Source organism: Mustela nigripes, chromosome 1 (genome assembly GCF_022355385.1).
Source record: "Mustela nigripes isolate SB6536 chromosome 1, MUSNIG.SB6536, whole genome shotgun sequence".
NCBI lineage: Eukaryota > Metazoa > Chordata > Mammalia > Carnivora > Mustelidae > Mustela > Mustela nigripes.
In genome coordinates, this window is record NC_081557.1 from 58,733,916 (window position 1) to 58,755,883 (window position 21,968).

General features: G+C 41.9%; 1 protein-coding gene across 18 annotated transcripts in view; it reads right to left on the bottom strand.

The window, feature by feature from the left end:
* Window positions 1-21,968, bottom strand: part of DLG2 (discs large MAGUK scaffold protein 2) — a 1,549,658-nt gene that overhangs the window by 192,928 nt on the left and 1,334,762 nt on the right. The window contains exon 1 of one of the 18 annotated variants that reach the window (XM_059412097.1): window positions 8,384-8,692. The exons of the other annotated variants lie outside the window; for them this stretch is intronic. The gene's annotated coding sequence lies outside the window, so the exon portion shown is untranslated. Of the gene's footprint in view, window positions 1-8,383; window positions 8,693-21,968 lie in introns of those variants that run through there. 18 annotated transcript variants of the gene reach the window in all.

Genomic DNA, 21,968 nt, shown 5'->3' on the forward strand with positions numbered 1-21,968 from the left:
GGGACCGGAATGGGGAATGGTCTAAAGCAGTTGGGAGGGAGGCACTCCCAGGGCCCTGAGTCGAAGCTATTTACCAACAAGAATGGAAGTATTTCAGTGGTTTAAGAACCAGGAATACCGTACACAGCCTGAATATCAGTACCTCTTTGGCAACCCCGATATGTCAGAAACTGGAAACACTTACTGATGAGGTAAGAAATTCAGCAAAAACAAAAAACAAAACAAAACAAAAACAGTTTCTCTCACTGTTTCTCTACCGGTACAATGAAATCTCAAAATGAAACAAAAGAGAGTTCACCTGGTTTGTGTGGAAGTCAAGTCGTGTCATGGGGTAATGACATCTTTTGATACCTGGGTGATGTGCATGTTTTAAATTGACATTATCCATCATCCTTCCACTACTTTTAGTTGCTTCTTTCTCCGTACTGAAAAGCTGTCTAGTCTGAAGAGGAAGAAACCAGTGCCCTGTGGAGCATTTCTGGAGTGGCTACTGCAGTCTTCTCTAACTCACACACATTTTCTGAGTATGTCTTACATTCCTCACTGACACAGCTGGGTTAGTGTTGCCCATGACTGGCTACAGGTTTTCTGAACAGATTTACTATACCAGAAGCAAATGGCCAGAGGAAATTACTTTGATTCTGTGTCCTGCCATTACTGAATGTTCTTTGAAAAGAAGCTAGACCAATGAATATTTAGGTACAAGCTTGTTAGGTAGGCAGGTTGACAATACTGAGACAAGCGTCATGAGTTAAAAAAAAAAAAAAAAAGTTTTATGATTACATTTGGATGCCAGAAAAATGATCAATAGTATGAGTATACTTCCTAAAGAAAGTAATTAAGTCCTGTCACTTCTTCTATGTTGCAAAGCTGGAAAACAATCCAAACACATCTAATTGAATTTGGATCCAGGAGTTTTAGTGGAAACTGTTCCCAAGCCCATCCACAATCTTATTCAGGAAACATCTTACTTCCTCAAGTAAATGGTGAGTATTGCACAAGGCTGAAGAACTGAAGGATTGATAAATTATATAAACTGTGAATCACAACTTACCAAAGTCTAATTTTGCCATAAATCATTGACATTTGGCTAACAAATATTTTATTCTAGTCTATCTCATTCTCAGTGTGACATATATACAACTGGCAAACACATCTTTGTCAAAAGTATCCCTGTTTTTTAGCACCACAAATTTCATGACATCAAAAATCCAAATAAATTTGAGGCACTGGTGAGTCATTAGCTTTCTTGAATGGATTCCATCAAAAGAAAAAAAGGGGGGGAAAAAGATGGCAATGGTATGGTCTACCTCTAAAGTACTGTAATTTTGAGTCAGGGGATGTAAATTTTATGGTTCACACTGAACTGACCACATCTGTAGTCATGCCATAAAAAAAAGGACATTGACTTTAGTTTAGCTTAAAACCCAACTGCCATCATCCAATAGCAGGATTTGGTGAAATGATACGTTAGGTTTTCTGCTAATTATACCACTGGGCAGATGGCTTCTGGCTGGTAATTTTTGCAATAGTGCCAATGTAAGATAAGCAGAGAGCTGATCAATTACCTGGTTAGTTTTTGTGACTGCAGAGAGCTTTCTGTGTTTCTTAACCATTGGCAAACTCCTACTCAACAAGGAAGTCAATCTAAGGAAATGCACCATCCTATGCATGGCCTTCTTTCCATTATGCTACACGTTAATTCTAGTGAACGTTTGTAAATGATGTGTTGCATAAATCACAAGTTGAAGATAGCTTTTGAATGCTGGGCCAGCATCCATCAACACCACCATCCCTTCCCAATAGCAACAGGTGCCAGATTTTGTTTAGGAACTCATTAAAGTCACAGGGAGGCTGACTTTATTCTAAGCTCAAGAATACGGCTAGTGACATGGTTTTATGTTCATGGGTAAGTCAGTCTTTTCAAAGTGAATTTTATGGGCCACTTGCAGGATCTCTTTCAGGCAAGATAAGACTAAGAAAACAAGCTGCCCAGGAGCCTTTGACAACTGTCCAAGGATCACGAAAGCATTTAGTCTTAGGGTGCAGCCAATACTGTAAGAGGCAGTAGGACAAAACCAAAAGAAATGTATTTCTTGACAATCTCAGGAGCCACAGCATCAGATATCTTAAAGTTGGCTTTACTGCTGTACGTTTAGGTTATGATTACCAACCCATTCCCTTTACTGAGCAAGTTAGTTCGAGTCATGGTTGTTTCTGTTACTTGTACTAGAGGGCAAGCTTACCTGCTCCTATGATGACACAGTGAGACTCACACTCAAATTGTAGGCTCATGACTTTCTTTCCCTTGGATTATAAACCCCTTGAGTTCAAAGATCTTAATTTTTCATCTTTGTAATCTTAGCACCCAGCAGAACATCTGGCACTAGTCTATGCCTAATAAATGAATAATAAAAGACCAAAACCAAACCAAACCAAAACAAAACAAAACACCTCAACAAGTAAATAAAATAAGCTTATCTGGATTATTCAGACTGGAAAACATCTCTTTCCCAAGTATTTTGAATATTTTTTTTTATATTTGACTTGGCTTCTCCATGGAGTTAGATATCTTCCACAATCAATCCATCACCCTTTCCCACTTTAATCCAATTCCCTAAAAAATACTTTTTCTCCTTTTTCTTCCTAATTGTATAAACAATGCATGCTCATTACAAAGTTCCAAAAGATGCATAAAACATAAACAAAGGAGGTAAAAATCAATGGCATCATCACTACCCAGGTTGGACATTGTCAGGAGTTGCCAATGTAGAGGTTAAATGATAAATTTTGTTTTGTCCTGTTTTTGTTGGTGTTTTATCTCCTTGAACCATTCCTACTACCACCTCTGCTGGGCAAAATAAATTATGGTGTACACCTTGGTCGTCATAGAGTCATCAGCTTAACTGCTATATTTTCTTTTCTTTTTCTTCTTAGGATTTTACTTATTTATTTGAGAGAGAAGAAAAGAAAGGGAGAGAGAGAGCATGGGGAGGAGCAGAGGGACACGGACAAGAAGACTCTGCACTGAGTGCGGAGCCCAACGTGGGGCCTGATCTCACGACCCTGAGATTATGACCTCAGCCGAAATCAAGAGCTGGATGCTCAAATGACTGAGTCACCCAAGTGTCCCTAACTGTTTTACTTTCAGATTGAGTCAACATTTACTGTAGTCACACTATATGTAAAATATTTGCTGTGCCAGATGTTTCCACATGGCTGAGGGAATAGCTGTTTATTGGGACATGAATTTTCTCACTTCCATCTTCCCAACAGCCTGAGACAGGAATGACTATACTTGCTTTACAGATAAGGAAAGCAAGGTTATAAGATTTGGGATAAGGAGTACTTCCCAAGAGGTATTCTGCCTCGCCATCTAGAAAGTACTTGAGGGAGAGTAACAAAAACAAAACCAAGAATTACTCTTCATTGCATAACAGCGTCTTTTGCATTAAAAAGAAAACAACAACAACAACAACAACCCTAAATCATCAAAGATTCATAATAATTAGAGAGTTTGCTACCTGGGACTCCTGGCTGTTAGTTCTTCTTAGGAGGGTCTTAGAATCCAATACAACAGGAAATGAAAAGGAGCCTTTGTAAGCATGAGGCCTGGACAGAAGAAGGGGCCGTGATAATGACCGAAGGCCACACAGAGCCATTCCATGCCACTGCTGCTTTTCACAGCCTGTAAGGCCATGTCCCACATGGATGCTTCAGGCAGCCTTCCATGAGTCCATACCACAAAGGGTTACAACCACAAACTACAGATAAGAAAAGGGCACCTGAAATTAACAACAGTCTCTCTGAGCAGCTGTATTTTCAAATGGCATAAAAAGATAAACAGCAGAGAGTTTTCTTCCAGCTGACCCTCCAGTCACCCTCCAAAGTCCGTCTATGCCTCTGAACTGGAAGGAAGGCCAACGTGTAGCCTCGATAGATCATGTTGCTGTCAGTTCCAAAGTGGAACCTAAAAAGCTTTTAGTCTGAGATCTTTATAGCTTTGGCTACTTTCCTGTTCGAGTGATTTCTGTCAGTTGAATGGGGGAAAAGGTCAAAAAAAAGCAAAAACAAACAAAAGCCCCACAACATCCACCCACTGCAATTTTAGCTTCACTGTTCTGCAATATAAGGATGTACTCTTCAGCACAGGGTAGGGCGGTCCCTAACACTTTTGGGGCCCAGAGCAAGAACACAAGTAGAGGTCCCCAGACCTGGGCCAGCCCCTCTTCTTTGCCGCTGTTTCTTCTTGCACCACGAACGGACTTTCATGTCAGTGTGTGAAGATCCCAACTCACGAGTCCGAGCTCTGATCAACAAATTCCCATCCCTTAGCCTCATCCCCCAACTCCCAGACACATAGCAGCCTACTGGTTCTCCTTCACACCCAGGGGTGGGCACAGTATACCATTCCTGGAAGTGGACTCAGGGTTGTTTGTGGAAGAAATTCTGGGGCTCTATTTATCCAGAATATGGTCTAGAGAGCAAGATCCCAATGTGCCCACCTCTTGGCAGACTCCTCTAAAATCAGAGGTTGTAGAGGAAGGCTGCCCAGGTCAAAGGGCAGTAGTGATTCAGGGTAACCTTTAGAACTTATTTTGAATTTGGTAAATTTATAGTCTTTTAAATTATTATATCTTTTTATAGTAAGTTTTATATTTTGGTGAGAATTATAAAGAGAGCTCGGGGAAATGGGATTTTTTTTTTTAAGATTTTATTTATTTATTTGACAGAGAGAGATCACAAGGAGGCAGAGAGGCAGGCAGAGAGAGAGGAGGAAGCAGGCTCCCCGCTGAGCAGAGAGCCTGATATGGGACTCGATCCCAGGACCCTGAGATCATGACCTGAGCCGAAGGCAGCGGCTTAACCCACTGAGCCACCCAGGTGCCCCCCAGGAAATGAGATCTTGATTGGCACAGACCAAATACGAGAGCACAAGAAAAGGAAATCTTCAATATTATTTTTTAACACCCCCTAAATTGATAGAGGTTAATTAAGTATGTGGGGAGAATAATCAAAGCAGAATATAGGGTCAAATTTTCAAAATGGAAACATGTAGAGCGGGGCAAATCCTATTGGATAATTTCAGTGTATTACAGTTGCAGTATAGATTCTAGTCAGGCGGGCCTGAGTTCAAATTCTGATATTGCCATGCCCCAATTTAAATTAATAGTATTTAAACAAGATTTTCTCTAATCTCATTTCCTTATTTGGTAATGGGAAGCAAAAGAGACCCTACCTAGTAGGAGAGTGATGAGGACTAAAGGGAGAAAATAAAGGTTAAGACATTGGGCATTCTGCATGGGACTTAATAAATGATATTTATTATAGTAATCAGGTACTTTAATGCAGTGTTAAGGCCGGAGTTACGACCTAATCATTCTTGAGCAAAAAACTTAGAAGGCTAGAATATTATTTGACATCATTTTGCTTCCATGGTCCCCATTTGAAACCAAGTTTGTTCTTTGAATAACGTAAGGATTTTGGATGCCATTCTGAGAATTAATTAGAAGTACACTGAAAGGTGATAATACCATCTTTACTAGGTTTCTAAAACAGAAACAAAAACAGATTATCTAGCTATAAGAACTATATCTTACGAACAGGAAAATTTTTTTATAACCTTTCTATTTACTATGTACAGTTCTTTCAAAACCAACATCAAACTTTGTTAATATATTTTGTGAAATTCAACACATAACAAGAACGACTGCCTTTTACTGGGTCCCCTTTGTGCCACACAGGGTACCGGGCGCTTTATAGACAACATTTCCCTGGAGTCACCTTCCTAACTCTCCCCTCCCCCATTCGTCAGATAAGGAGCGTGAGGTGTGGACCACGGCCACACAAAGCCCCTGCCCTTTTCCATTCCCATGCAGTGGAGAGCTCCTTTAAACAAACCTCTCCCCTTTCACCTTTCCCAACCTCTCTCAAAGAAAATGATCTATGTCACATAGGCAAAGTGTTAATGCCTCTTTGGCTTTTAATCCTTTGTCGAGGGGCGCCTGGGTGGCTCAGTGGGTTAAAACCTCTGCCTTCAGCTCAGGTCCTGGGATCGAGCCCCGCATCAGGCTCTCTGCTCAGCAGGGAGCCTGCTTCCTCCTCTCTCTCTGCCAGCCTCTCTGCCTCCTTGTGATCTCTATCTGTCAAATAAATAAATAAAATCTTTAATCCTTTGTTGAGAGACGTATTTTCGTGTGTATGTGCTTTCTCAGAAGGTTCTTGTCACAGTTCATGTTTGTCTTGCTGCAGATTTAATTGGGAATAACTCATGCTAAATTTTCTTTTGTTGCTATAAATAGGTCTTATTCTTGGTGGGTGGAGAAGATGAAAAAACCGCCACCAAATAAGAAGAAACTCAGTTTACTGAGATCGGTACACTGGTTTATTTCTCGATTAAACCACGCTGGATCAAAACCCAGATACTGCAACAAAATAAACCATGGGCTCTGTTGTGCGATTTTTAAAAATGTGGCACAATAAAATCCAATGTATGATACCTCGCAAAAGTATTTTACAACTAGATTGTTCTTGATATTAAAATATATTAACATTTTCAGGAACCTTCAACTGTGTGTCCTGAGCTTTACAAAGCCCCACGGACTGGTCAGACCTTCAGATGCAGATGTTTGTTTATACCTGCAAGGATCTGCTGAATTTGCTACCTTAATCATTAGTGCTGGAGCCCAGAGGCTTTGAGCTTGAACATAAGAAGAAAAGACATTTTACAGACCCCATGTGGGGCAGCCCTTTGGAGATTAGAAACCAAGTCTCAGGTTACACACCCCTAAGTGCCAACCACAATACATCACTCCTCTGGTCTTTTAAACAGAACTTCTTCAGAGAAATGGAAAATATGGAAAAGCTATTTATGGACAAAAGAAATATGCCTGAAAAATGTGTTCCTGCCAAAAGATATATTCCACATTCCAAATCTGCCAAGTTTTGGTGCAATCAGAAAGTATACTAGGAAAGGAGAAATAACTTTATCGGAAGCATAGCGGTACTGATGACCAAAATTTTTGTCAGGAAAAAGCAAGAGCAAGCTAAGCCCCTGGTGAAAAATAAATGCATCATTCTTTTCAAAGAGATGCTAAAACAAGTTGTTTCCTGGGGGATAAAGAGGATGTTCTTGTCGGATCTACAGATTCTACATGCCAAGAGAAAGTGCAATTATGCGTAAAGTAAAGACTTCGGACAGACAAACACGTATGGGTTCGGAAGACAGTAGCTCCTTGCTGGGGAAATAAAGCAAATGTCAACAAGCCAGACACACTTAAACATTCAGAAAAATGTCTTGCTATTCCTCTCCATATATAATATGCCATATGACACCACAGTTAAATCTGTTACTGCAAAAAAAAAAAAAAAAAAAAAAAGGAAGAAGAAAAAAAAAGAAAAAGAAAAAAAAAGTACGTCAAGCTTTTGGTTTCCATGAGATTTGGACAGAGGCAAAAGAACACAGCAGAAAGGAGTCCGGGAAGGTACAGCTCTCGCGTCTCTCCTTCGGAGGAGGAAATGACTTCCTATGGCTAGCTGACCAGGAGTTAGAGCTCACCCTGCCCCTCACCAGGATCCAGATCGAGGACCTGGAGCATACCCACTGAGGATCAAAACGCAGCTTCAGGTAATTCTTAACGGGAATAGGAAACTAGAGAAAACAATTACAAGTTACTCAAATTCAACAGTCATGCCGTGTGCATTTGTTTGTCCTATGGGTGTGTTGTACCGCTCATTCCGCTCGAACCAGGCTTTTCTTTCACTCCCTTTTCACATCATCAACAGGCATGCCAAATGCAAATCTCCTCCGGATTCTGATTCCATCCCAGCAAAACGCAGGGACTACCACCACACCGAGTTTCACAATCATCTCCACAATGACAATTATTCACAGCCCCTCGGTTCTGTTCACACAAAAGATTGCAATTTGAATCTTGCCTTGCACAGGTTCAGCTCTGCTGGAGCTGGTTACCAGGCAAGCGGTCTGTTTTAAGATTTACCGATTGCTGGGGAGAGTAAGCTGGGGGTGGGGATGGTCAAACCACCCTGTACGTACCTCCTTTTGGCAGCTAAGAAAAACAATTTTCGTGACAAAGAGACTTGCTCTTTTCAAAGCTCCTCCAACAAATGAAACTGACAGAATGAAACCTGAGAAACTTTAGCAACCAAAGAAAGCAGCCTTCCAAGGATCAAGGTGAATAATTGATTTGTCGGGTTTTGTTTCATCTTTTAAGCTATTTTGCTCATTAAAGGGAACTGTGGAATTTGTCAGAAGCCCAAACACTGACACACACTTCTGACAGCAAGTGCATACTCCAAACTACACATTCATTTGCCAAGCTTATTCAACGACAACGATTAGCTGCAAAGCCAGGGAACTTACCGAGCACAAAATTATTGGAACAAAGCAGGGAGGAGGCAGGAGGCACCACAGGCAGCTTCTCCGTCTCCTTGGTGCCAGGTTCTCCTGTCTGCCGTCCGGTTCACACTTGCCTTTATAACTAAGACTCCAAGGGAACTCACTAGCGAAACCTGATGAATTATAAAACAGCCCCTCCTAGACTCTTATATTTTACATCACAGGGGGTGACCATGCAGCCGTCTTGTTCCTTGGGTACATAGCCTTCCTTGTAACTCATCCTGATAAATATATCAGCTTTAGGAGCAGTGACAGTAATTGGTGCCGGGGATGTACCAGCATTAACCAATAAGACGCTTTCCCACCATCACTACTGCACCCCCATGCTCCACTCGCCTTCCCCCACACCTTGTTAAGGTGGATCCACCCAACCCAGTGGGGGGCAGGCAAGGATGGCAAAATGCAAAAAGCCCCTGCATCTCAAATGTATGCCTCGCGGGCCACAGTACTCGGGGTTAATTCTCATCACAGTTTGGTAAAGATCAGCCCTCACGTTTGCAAGCACGTCACAGTGTACCAGACACTTTCGCTCTCTCTGTGCCTCTCAGGAACCAGGAGAGGTGTAGCGCTACGGTATAAATGAGCCGCCAGGGCTCAGGGAGTTAAGGGACTTTGCTGGTTGTTCACCAAAATCCAGGGGTTTCAAGGAACCCTGGCCATGAGGGAGTTCAACCTGCTCGCTGTGCAGATGGGGAACCCCTGGCAAGAAAGATAAAGGGACTTGCCCAGATCCCACAGTTTCCAAATGTGATTTGAGCCTGAACCTCAACCCAAGTCTTCTGATGTCAAAAACAGTGTTGTTCTACCCTACTATGCTACCTCTAGAGCATGGAAGCCCTGGATATGAGAAGAGATGCAGCAATCAGTTACAGTATCATTGACTGACCCCAAATCATTAGTAGGCGGGCTGTGGGGAGGAGCAGAGCACTGCCTGAGCTCTTTGCTTCCTCGATGACAAGGTCAGTACTGTTTCTTTGTATTCACTGAATATCAGTGCTGGAAAACATGCTTTTGATAATAAGAAGAGCTACTGCTGAGCCCTTCTTACGTGTCAGGCAGTGTTCTAGGTGCTTAGACTCATTTAATCTTCAAAACACCCTGATGAGGTAAGTATTAGCTATCGTGAACAGCATATGGCAGATGAGAAAACTGACATTCAGAGAGGTGAACAAGTCCGAGCGGGATCCCAGCTGCTCAGTGGCAGGGCTGGAACCGACTCCAGGCAAGCTGCTTGCAGAGCCCACACTTAAACGTATCACCCCTTCCCAAGCAGTGTTTCCTACTTAATTCTCAGAGGCAGATGAGCCCTGGGAGCAGATTTATTTACTATGGCCATTCGTAGAAATTAGAAAAATATCTTTGGTTTTGGAACCAAACGGACTTGTGTTTACACCGTGGTTTTGTCACTAATTCATTGTAAAATGGGTTGCTTTATCTATAAAATGGGTTTGCTAATTCTCACCTTGCGAGATGAAGAAAGTACAGTGCCTGACTTACAGTACATAACCCTAAACCATTATTTTTCTCAGCATACTTCTTTTTGGAAAATGGATTTCTGCCTCACTTTCCCTTTATACTGTCTCTTAAAATGTCAACTGGTGTTTGCCAAGGAGTCTTCCCATCTGCCTGCCTGTGAAGAAGGGACAACAGCCTCCGAGATGTCCATCATCTAGACGGCAGAATGTCACCAGGAATACTGGGCTCTCTGCCGGGGAACAGCAGGCCCGGGGCTCTGCTCGCGTTGCCTGTTCAGCTCAGTAGCATCTCTCTACTCCACCTCTACTCTTAGTCAAATGAACTCACCAGCCCAGGAAAGCATTTTTTCAGTCGTTGGCTGTTCACAGTGAGACAAACTGGGCTAACGTCACCTATTTCAAACAAGTACCTGTCCCAAAATTCATCATGACAGTGAATTTCTGCACATGGCTATACCTCTACTGCCATTAAGTCAAGGTATGCTGGGCAAGGAGACAGGTTATCTCCTTCTCGAAGCTTCCACTTTCCACTGCAAACTCCTGTCCTAAGTCAATATACCCTAGCATTTGGCCACCTGTGAGCTCTCAGTCTGATAAATCCATCCATCCATTTAAGAATCTGCCATCTTCAACGTATGCAATCAACATTCCTTGAGCAACATCAGTGGTAGCCCTCTATGGGACAAGGTAATGTTATAATGTTCCAGGTTATGCAGACTTAAACAGGAGAGATTTTCCTAGCTCTGTTTCTAGAGAATGACTCAAGGGCCAAGTTAATTTGTTCACATATAGACTCTCCCTTCCTCATTTATTTTTCCTTATAAGCATCTTACTAGGAGGTCTGGAATATGCCTGGATGAGGTACCCCCTCTTTCATGACCATACCTAATGCCGGGCACTATAGGAACAGAGGTATGCAACATAATTGGGGGTTTGGAGAGAGGGACTTGAGTTTCTAAATGGCTAGAAAGGCAAGGGGTAAACACCATGTATAGCAAAGAATAAATAAGTGATAACTATGCTTACAAGGTAAATGGTTATTTCCTATATGTTGATATGTCAGTTATCCACCCTGATGAGGCCTGATGAGGCTTGGTCTATGCTAAATCTTTCCACGATTTCCAGATCCTTTGTCTGCCAAGATGCCCCAAAATTTCTGCCAGAGCCATTTCTTTGTATATATCCCTGTACTGCCTGGCTATTCTGCCATGATACATCCCGTGGAAAATTTATATAGAGGAGTGTTATAGTTTTTACATTATAACGTACTGCTCTGTTCCCATATCAAGGATAATCCTAACATAAATTCTTTTTTTTTTTTTAAGATTTTATTTATTTATTTGACAGAGAGAGAGATCACAAATGGGCAGAGAGACAGCCAGAGAGAGAGATGAGGAGAAGCAGGCTCCCTGCTGAGCAGAGAGCCCAATACGGGACTCGATCCCAGGCCCCTGGGATCATGACCTGAGCCGAAGGCAGAGGCTTAACCCACTGAGCCACCCAGGCGCCCCTAACATAAATTCTTTTTAAAAAGATTTTACTTATTTGAGAGAGAGTGAGAGCAGAGAGAGGGGGGAGACCCAAAGGGAGAAGCAGACTCCCTGCTGAGTGGGGAGCTGGGTGCTGGCCTCTAACCCAGGACCCTGGGATCATGACCTAAGCTGAAGGCAGATGCCTACCTGACTGAGCCACCCAGGTGCCCTCATACAGTAACATGTCTTCTGTCATAATTATTCCCTCATGCTATCAGTTGCTCCCAGACCAAACAAACTATGTGGAGCCTTGAGACTACACCAATACTTGGCTGACACTAGGGAAAGTTGTAGTATTTATTGAGCAAAATTCATCATGACAGTGATGGGCTAGTAAGGTGTTAAACTTATTACTTATCTCACTTAACCCTCACAGCATTTTCAAATGGGCTATACGATTATCCCTACTTTGTAGATGAGGACACTGTGGCTGGGGAGGTTAGATGATTTGATAAATGGCACAGTCAGAATAATGAGCAGTCCAAGACTGCACAGCCTGCTCTTGGAACTGTTAGAACTACTGATTTGAAGAAATTGAGGTAGCAGAGAACACAAAATAGAAGTGTCTGTTCATATCGCTTTTACTTCCTCCTATCCTCTTCTCTCCTTAACTGACTGACTTTACCCCCAAATCCCACCAGAATTGCTTTTATTAGGTAAGTAATGACCTGAACACTAATAAAACCAATGGCCAGGTAGTCCCGTGTACTCAATCTCTTCCCAGCCCTTTGGCACAATTCGTTACCACTTCCCAGAATCAACTCCTGTCCTAACTTGGTACCTGAGACCCCCTCTGACCCCCTCTCACCCCCTCTGACCTCCTCAACCCATCCTTCTCGAAGTCTCTCCTGCGGGGTCCTTCTCCCATCTTCTAAAATTTATATAGTGCCCAAGGGCTCATGATTAGACCTCCTTAGCTGCACTCACTTGCTAAACCATAACAGCCAGTCAAGGCTTCAATGCCCCCTACAGAGTACCTACCGCTAATCCCAAACTGTGCCCTGAACTCCAGATTTTTACAACGAGTTGCATATCATATCTAAGAATCTCCACGTGACCATCAGATAGACTTTTCATATTTAAAATGTCCAAAACCAAACTGTGGTTTCTTTTCCCAAATCTGGTGTACACTCAATATGTTTCAATAAACGGCATAATCATTCCCTGAGTTGCTCTGGTCCCAAACCTGGCAGTTGTTCTGGACTCTTCTTATTATCTTCTACCCCACATCTTCTTCATCAGCAAATGCTGTTATTCTGTCTTCCATATTTATCACAGAGCTTTCCTCTTATCCCCAGTCTATACCACTCCCAGCTCTCACAGGGATCTCTGCACTCACCTCCTACTGGTTTCCTTCCTATTGACTCTTGCCTTGTTACAAATTACTGTCCACACAGCAGCCAAAGGGATTCTTTTAAAACAAAAATCAGACTCCCCTATTCTCACTCACTTCCCTTCACTGGCCCCCCTTTCACTGAGAACCGGCGCCTGCACTATTGCCAGGAACCTTCATACAGTTCTCCTCATCCTACAGAGAAGGGCGTCTCCCATTCCCCTGTTACTTGCTCCTCCCTTATTGGACTTTATTTGTATTTCGAGTACTTATCTCTACTTCAGTGTATGTTATATATTTACTTGTTTATTTCACTAACATTTATCCACCCCCCACTAGAATGTAAGCTCCATGAGGTCGAGGGCCTTGTCTATTTTATTCAAGGCTAAATCTCTAGCACTAGAATAGGGCTTGCCACGTAACAGGTGTTTAAAATATTAAGTGGATCCATTCAAAGTCCTATCTTCACTAATTCCTAGTTACATATCCTTCTGTAAATTGCCTCTTGTTCCTAAATCATAAATTCCTCAGTTATAAACTTTTTTAGAAAAAACAGACACAAGGCACCTAGGTGGCTCAGTGGGTTGAGGCCTCTGCCTTCAGCTCAGGTCATGATCCCAGGGTCCTGGGATCAAGCCCTGCATCGGGATTCCTGCTCAGCAGGGAGCCTGCTTCTCCCTCTCCCTCTGCCTGCCCCTCTGCCTACTAGTACTTTCTATCTCTCTGACAAATAAATAAATACAATCTTAAAACAAAACAAAAAAAAACAACAACAAAAAAATAAAAGCAAAACAAAAGAAACCACAAACTTACTTTGCTCTGGTACTTTACAAAGCCTTCAGCCTGTCCTGTGAATGGCTTTGATACAATTCCATGAGATTGGTCAGTGCTGTAAGTTAACTTTTATCCCCCCAAAACTCGTATGTTGGAGTCCTAACCCCCCAATACCTCAGATCATGATGTTATTTGGAAGACGGATTGTGTCAGATGCAATAAGAAGTCATCCTAGTGGAGTAGAGTGGGTCTCTAGTCCAGTAAGATTAATATCCTTATAAAAGGGAGAAATTTGGACACAAGTATGTGCACAGTAAGAACACTAAAAAATGCTGAAAGCCCAGGCACTCCCAGAAGCTAGGAGAGAGGCCCGAGACAGATCCTCCTCTAGTACCTGAAGTGGGAGCACGGCCCTGCCAACTCTTGATTTCAGATTTCTGGGTTCCAGAACCATGAGACAATACATTTCTGATGTGGTAAGCCACCTAGACTGTAATGCTCTGTTATGCAGCTTTAAGCCACCTAGACGGTAATACTTTGTTATAACAGCCCTAGGAAATTAATAGTCAGTCAGATATAACCCTCATCTGACACGGGAGGAAATCCCAGGTCAGGAAAGCGGAGTAACCTGCTCCAAGTATCACAGTGAGGAATTTATAGGGCCTGAACTTAAATCAGGATGTGCATGACTTCAAACCTAGGCACAGCAGAGGCAATGGTCCCTAGAGGCTGGTGCCCGAACCTCCGGGGCAGAATGAGAGAAGCAAGCAGGGTTTATTGGTTTTCACCAAGCTAAAATGACCTTCCTTTATTAAAAGATTCTGTCCTTCCTACTCTGTTTTTTCTTTTTGCTATTTCCTATTAAGTTGTTTTTGTATTTCTGAAATGATGGTGAGAATAGATCTTAGTTTTTCAATCCTGTTTGCTTTTTTTTTTTTTTTTCCCCATGCTCTTCATTTTATTGGCAAGATAAGCTGGCAGTTTTGTTGGCCTATAAAAGTTTGTTCTGAAATGTTTTCGTCTGTGAATTATAAAAGTCTGGGGACAACTGTTCTAATGTTGTCCCCTTTCAACGAGTAAGAAAGCCCTTTACATGTAGCAACGTTTGGTGGTGGGATAAAAGCTTTTCTCTCCATCAACAGAAAAGACCCCTCCCTGCTCTGATAAAAAGTCTGTGCTAATGGTCACACTCTCTCACTTTATTACCGATAAATTAATTTGGTATAATCCCATGTGACAAATTTATATAACTGAATTTAGCAATATTAATTTGTAACTGAAATTAAAATAATTCTTTTTCTTAGTCTTTTTTTTTTTTTAAGATTTTATTTATTTATTTGACAGAGAGAGAGTTCACAATTGGGCAGGGAGGCAGGCAGAGAGAGGGGGAAGCAGGTTCTCTGCTGAGCAGAGAGCCTACTGCGGGGCTCGATCCCAGGACCCTGGGATCATTACCTGAGCTGAAGGCAGAGGCTTTAACCCACTGAGCCACCAGGCACCCCTTTTTCTTAGTCTTCTTGCCCTTGTTCTTCCTGCTTTCTTACTGAGCATTTTTGATTTCAGTAAAATTCTTGACTTGCTTTTGCTTTGACCCATTTTCTTTGGGTTCAGGACCTATGGATTTGTCCAAACATGAGGATTAAATGAGATCACCTCTGTTGAGTATAACATTGCAAAAGCTCTCAGTAATGCTAGCTCCTTTTAAAGGAAGAGGTAAAGAGGGAAATAGCTTTATGACCAACCACAGGAGATTTAAAGCAACTGGATGACTCTGGAGGAACAGCCAACCTGAGAGTATTAATGGACTTTATCCTTTTGCTGAGCCTGCTGTGATCCAACAGACAGATTATTAAAATTGTGGTAGTCTATTTTTATGAATTCATGCTCATGAATATGTGTGGGTTTATTTATGTGCCCCCACATGAACATATATATGCTTATACATATATATATAAATTGATTTATATTGATACATCAGATGCATTTTAATATAAATTTGATTGATTCAAGTCTCTGCATCCTCCTTAGTTTCTGAGAAACCCAGAAGGAAAAAGCTTTCATACACAATGAAAGGATTGCTTTCTTTGTTTTTTCTTTGTTTTTCCCCTATAATCTAATTTATATCCACTATTTTGTCCTAGCCTAGGAGATTTGGTAAAGACACACTTCAACCCATTTCTTTGCCAAAGTTATGTCAGACTCCAAATCAATGAAGAAGGAATTCCTTCATTCCATGAGTATTAATGGAGGGCCTGGTGTGTTGCAGGCACTGTACAATTATGTTGGATATCAGAAGAACAATACAATCAGGGTCAGATATTCTGCTCCCTGGACTCCCACTCTAGGGAGTAATGAGCAGATAACAGCTACCTACACAGCATATAGCTTATTTCATAAGGTCTTTCACTAAAGTTCTACAGATGCCTAGACAAAAGGCATCCAAATTAGTTTTGTGGGGGTGGGGGCAGTAAAGTCAGAAAGGCTTCCTGGAAGAGGTGATGTCTGAGCTGAATCTTCATGGGTAACTAGGAGATATCCAATTAAGGACATTCCACTCAGAGTAAGAAGCATGTGATACACAAAGGTCCTGGGTGGAAGCAGGGGCAAGAAGTTGATCATGGATCTCTGGAGGATGGAATTTTATCCATTTGCCACTCAGTAACCTAAGAACACATAATGGGAAAGTGACTGACTTCAGAGATTAGGAATGCCAAAGAATGATGGTTCCTTTTTCATGAACTTCTTCAATGCAATGAGGGCTGAAGTGGAAAATGTCATGCTTTATAGTTAGACAGTCCTGATTCATTCAAGCTGACCTTTGCAAGTTGCTTAAGTTCTCCACATTGATTCTTGGTTCATCATCTATAAAATGGGGAGAGTAGAACCTATTTCATAGAGCTGTTTGTTATTATGAGATTAAAGATGTAAAATGTCTTGCCACCTACTTGCCACAAAATAGACATCAGAGTAAATCTTAATTCATATCTTAAAAACACATATTATTATGAATAAGAACCTACATCACTCAGGGCTCCTGGGTATCTCAGTGGGTTAGAGCCTCTTCAGCTCGGGTCATGATCCCAGGGTCCTGGGATCAAGCCCCTGCACTGGGCTCTCTGCTCAGCAGGGAGCCTGCTTTACCCCCTCTCTCTCTGCCTGCCCTTCTGCCTATTTGTGATCTCTGTCAATAAATAAATAAAATCTTAAAAAAAAAAAAAAAAGAACCTACATCACTCATACCAACTCTTGTTTTCCACTGGGATACTTTTCACTTCCTCCTAGACCAGATGTCTTAAAAGTTTGGTTGCTGACATCATCGTTAAAAATTTTTTGAGCACATAACCCTCATTATCTGAATACTTATATATTTAAAAGTTGTATGATGTACAACCATTGTGCTATGGCACAGTATGTACATTACAAAACCTACATGAGAATAGAAATTTAAAGGCTGAGATGAAAAATGTATATAAAGAGAAGGGCTGTCATCTTGAATACTCTTTGAAGAAGATTAAGAGCTCCTGGAGAGAAAAGATCTAATCTCATTTTTCACAGAGTACCCCACGGCACAGACCAAGTACTAAAGACACATCTAGAAGTTGAAGAGGCAACACTAGAGCATTAGGAAGAAAAGACCAGAAAACAAAAACCCCAAAACGATGTGACCTACTAGTGACACACTCTGTCCAAACCAGTTTTTATATTTTTAATTTTAATATATATTTTAATAACAGTAAATGTTTAATATAGCAGAAATGGTAGGCAACCAAATGTAACCACCTCCCTTTCCAAATGTCCATGATAAATAGAAAGTAAACAGATTCCTTTTTTTAAGGGGTTAATAGTAATAATGACCAGCTGCTGACCCCTTATAAGAGACAGATACTACGCCAATTCCTTTAGATATATTTTCTTATTTTGCCCTTACAATGATCAGGGCACCACACTGCATCTCTCTAGAGGGTAAAAAACATATTTTAGTGTACATTGGGAGTCTGCAAACCATGGCCTGCAGACCAAATCTGGCCCACTGTCTGGTTTTGTACACTCTGTAAGCCAAGAATAGTTTTCACATTTTAATTGGCTAAAAAAAAAAAAAAAGAAGAAAAAAAAATCAAAGGAAGAATAATGCTTTGAGGCACATGAAATTATACAGTATTCAAATTTCAGGGCCCTAAATAAAGTTTTATTGGAACATAGCCATACCCATTCGTATATGTACTATCTGCGGCTGCTTTTACATGACAAAAGCAGAGTTGATTAGATGCAATAGAGACCATGTGGCTCGGAAAACCTAAAATATTTAGTATCTGGCCCTTTACATGTTTGTAACACACTGACCCCCTAGTGCATATGAATGGAGCCACCTGCAATTATGCAGCTTGCATGGCTGTCCAGGTAACAGTCCTATATGGAAATGGAGGCTCAGAGAAAATAAGTCACTTGCCCCTGCAATGAAGAAATAGCAGAACCAGAGGCTTCTAGGGCATATTTTTAAGGCTGAAATATGTCCATAATCCTTCCTAGAGTTCAGGCCTTTTCTCTCTGATGATCTGGCTATATGACTGAGCCAGCCACCACCGACAGAACTTCCCCCACTGTCCACTGTCTTCTCCATGCTCTCATGCCTAGATTTTACTACACTGATGGCTAAGGACAGGGTAGAGTGGGGAACGGGTCAATGGAACAGAAGCACAATTCACTCCTCTATAACTACCTCCTTGAGTCTCTCAAATATACACTTGGTCCCCAAGGATAAGGTTTTTGCCATCTTTGGCTGAGCTGAAAGTGATGAAAAGGGCATGTGATGGAAAGCTGGAAACCTCATTACTGGCTCTTTGCCTACAGAAACTCAGCCAGCTTATCTTCTTTCCCAAGGAACTTGCAACTTACACTGGCTCAGCTGGTTCTTTCCAGGTGTCTATAACAAGCGGCTCTGCCCAGCTGAGATCAGAAGTTGACAGATGAGACTCTGCACAGTGTTTTTCAATCCTGGAGAATATGTCCCATTTTTCTAACCCTCACTGTGCCAGATCCTCCTAGGGTCCCAGCCCCTCCTGGGTTGTAATCTGGATACTATAAAATGCAAGTCACAAAAACTTCTCCCTGGACAGTATCCTGGAGGCCCAGATACATTAACATAATTTCTGTGGCTGCCCAATTATAGCCAGAATCTCACTTCTAAGCAGGAACAGCTAACACTGGCAAAGCATCAAGTGTGTAAAGTTGTGGGAACAGTTTTTGCATAGGTTAATCTCACTGAATCCTCCCAGCAAACAGAGATACATTATTCCTGTTTTTGAGATAAAAACACTAAGACTCGAGAGGAATTCGGGAACATATTCTTTGCATACGCTGGTGAGGTGGTGGGTCTGGGCTTCAATCTCAAGCTCTCTGACTCCTAACTTAGCCTGTCTCTTTAGTAAAGGAGCCATCCATGAAGAAGGCAGCTTTTTGCCATGACGGTCACTGAAAGCAAACAAACAAACACCCCTTCTGCTGTTTCCCTCCAAATACTTGAGATTCAGCCCAGAATGATGGCATTCAGTGAGGGACAGGGTTTAAACTTATTAGCTAACCATTCAGGCAAGCTGATATGCTGTTAATCTGTAAAATGGGAATAACAATATGCCTATGTTGTAGAGTTGTTGTGAGGATTCTGTAAAAGACTGTAGGTATATCCGTTTATACGAAATATTCATAACAGGCAAGTCTATCTAAACAGAAAGTAAATTGGCGGTTGCCTCAGGTTAGGGAGGAGATTGGGACGAAGTGAGGACTGACTGCTAATGGATATGGGTTTCTTTCCAGGGTGTTGGAAATGACTGAGCAGTGATAGTTGCACAACTCTGCGAATGTGCAGAAGAACGATGAATTGTACACTTTAAATTGGCGAGTCACGTGGTATATGAAATTTAAAAATAAAGTAGATAAAGTGCTAACACAATGCCTGGAACAAAGCAAATGCTTTCTAAATGTTAGTTTTTGTCATTATTGTTTTGTGGTAGAGACTGGCTAGGTCACTAAAATTATTTCCTCTTCTCCCAAGCACAAAACTAGACCCCACCCAGAAGTTAAGTGGGGCCGTATGTCTGAGCCCTGGCCAAGGGAATGTGAGTTCTGGCCAATGAAATGGAATGAGCCTGGACCATAGAAACAACCCCCTTGAAAGCCTTCAAGTCCTCTTTCTCTCCCACCAGCTTGAATGCAAATGAATCTTTGACCTTGGAAGCCTCTTGTTAAAGATGGAGGAGCCACACACAGCATAGAAAAAGTCTCTGCACTACTGCCCCGAGAAAAGTTAAAACAAGTTTTGGATTTCATGAAAAAGAAAATACACTTCTGTTGTGTTTAAACCATTATTCGTTTTGAAATTTTATTGTTACAAGAGCTAGTACTGTAACTAACGTATTCCGGTTACAGTTTAACTCTTCCAAATCACCTGAATTAAACTGACTGTGGACTGATGGACCATGCAGGGTCTGGGGTCCTGAGGACATACAACATAAGTCTGGCAAATACAACCGTTTCTTCAACACTGTCAAATAGTCAGTGGACAGTCTGAGGAGGGTATGCAGCTTCTAAATAGATTTCACAACTTGGGGAAGTTCAGAGTCCTTGTTCTGCCCTCCAGTCCTCGAAGGAAAGGCCAAATGAACAGCAGGCAACACGCAAGCAGACCATGAGCGTCACCATCAGTAGGGTGCAGAGAAAACTCAGTGAGCCCCGTGCCTGCCCCTTTGCGCTTCTGTCCTTCATGGAGGACACGTACCCACCCTCCTCTTCTTTGATAAAAAGGGAAAACAATACAAATCAAATATTGTGACCCAGTCAGATTAGGTACCATCCTTGCTCAGTGCGTTCTAAAACAGTAGCTTTCATTTTCTAAATGCAGAAAGCAAAGAAGAGAGCTTTCAGCTCTCCTGGTGAATAACGCCAAAATATTTGATTGTTATTGTCGCTCGTTCAGAAGATTGGCTGTCAAAAGGAAAAGCTCTGAGTCATGCTGTGAAAAAGGTGAACAGAGGATATGCCACCACAACCAAAAGGTGGCAGAATGGAGAGGGAACAGTTACTGCAGAGAGGGGGTGGGGAGATCTCAGGTTTATGAGCACACCCCCCCGCCAAACGGAGCCAACAATGCCTTCCCACACTTTCTTACCGTGGGGACACTGTGACGACCAGTGGTTGTGTAGAGTGAAAGTACACTCAGATCTTATAAAAATAGTTAATGGCTTCAGAATATTTACCGAGAAGTTCTTTCATGGAGCTTGTTTAATCTTCTGAACAGGCTTATTATATAAGGGTTATTAAAAATTAGCCCCTCTTATGAGATAAGGAAACTGAGGCTCAGAAATGTTAAACAAAGTGGAATCTCCATGATCATTCAGGTGGGAAGCAGCAAAATGGGCGGGGGGCTCTAATTGCGACCTGAAAGGTGCCAAAACTCCCATCACTAACTTCCACATCCTTCCTGGCTCTGTGCAAATAAAATGCATTCATCAAGGGGAATGGCACTTCTTCTGGAGAACCCAGGACGACGCGCAAAGCCAAGATGCCTACCCTGGCTCATCCTACAGGCAGAATGTCCTATGAGGCTGCTTGCTCTCAGGCACAGGAAGGGCCAGAGAGAATAATGAAACAGGCAAAGGAAAGAACAAAGGCTATTGTCCCGGGCTCCAGAGACTAGCCTGCCTTGACATGATTCATAAAGTCATTCACAGACTCAGACCTCATGGATTTTGAGTATCAGATCATTGCAGGTAGAAGTGTGAACTTCTAGACTGGAAGCACGTCTTCTTGCTGAAAATAGCTTCCTCCCCCCAGCAAAAATTGTAAAGAAAAAAGGATCTGAGTTTCTCCCTGCTTCCTGTTTGCCAGGCAGAGTCTTTTTCCCCCTCAACCTCCCAGTCCCACTGTTTCTCTCATTTCTTCTTAGTATGCTCTATTTAAACCAGATGGAGCCATAGCATTTTGAAACTAGTTCTGAAGCCCAGGGGCTCGCATCATAAATAAATAAACAAATGAACAATTCAGCAAATGGTCAATCAGGGGGAATGCGTTTAACAACTGAGCTGGAAAAGTAGCTGAAAATCTATTCCCCGATGAAAGATCTGAATGTGACCCAAGATCTCCTAAGGGGTAACCGCACTCACTCCATTCAGTATACCAGGGGCTGGAAAGAGAAGTAGTGGGCAGGCAGTCAGGAACAGCACCATGGAGATATTCCATGGCTCTCTGGCCACACTGTATTACTAATATGCTGATACATTATCCTATGGTTGCTGTGAAATATCTGTTCACCACCTATAAAAGCAAGCCATTTCCAAGTGCTGCCTTTCTTTAAATATATTCTCCTTCCTTTAAGTCTTACATAATTCAACTATCATCCCATGTGAGGCTTAATTTAAAGAAAACCATAAGTTGAGTTAATT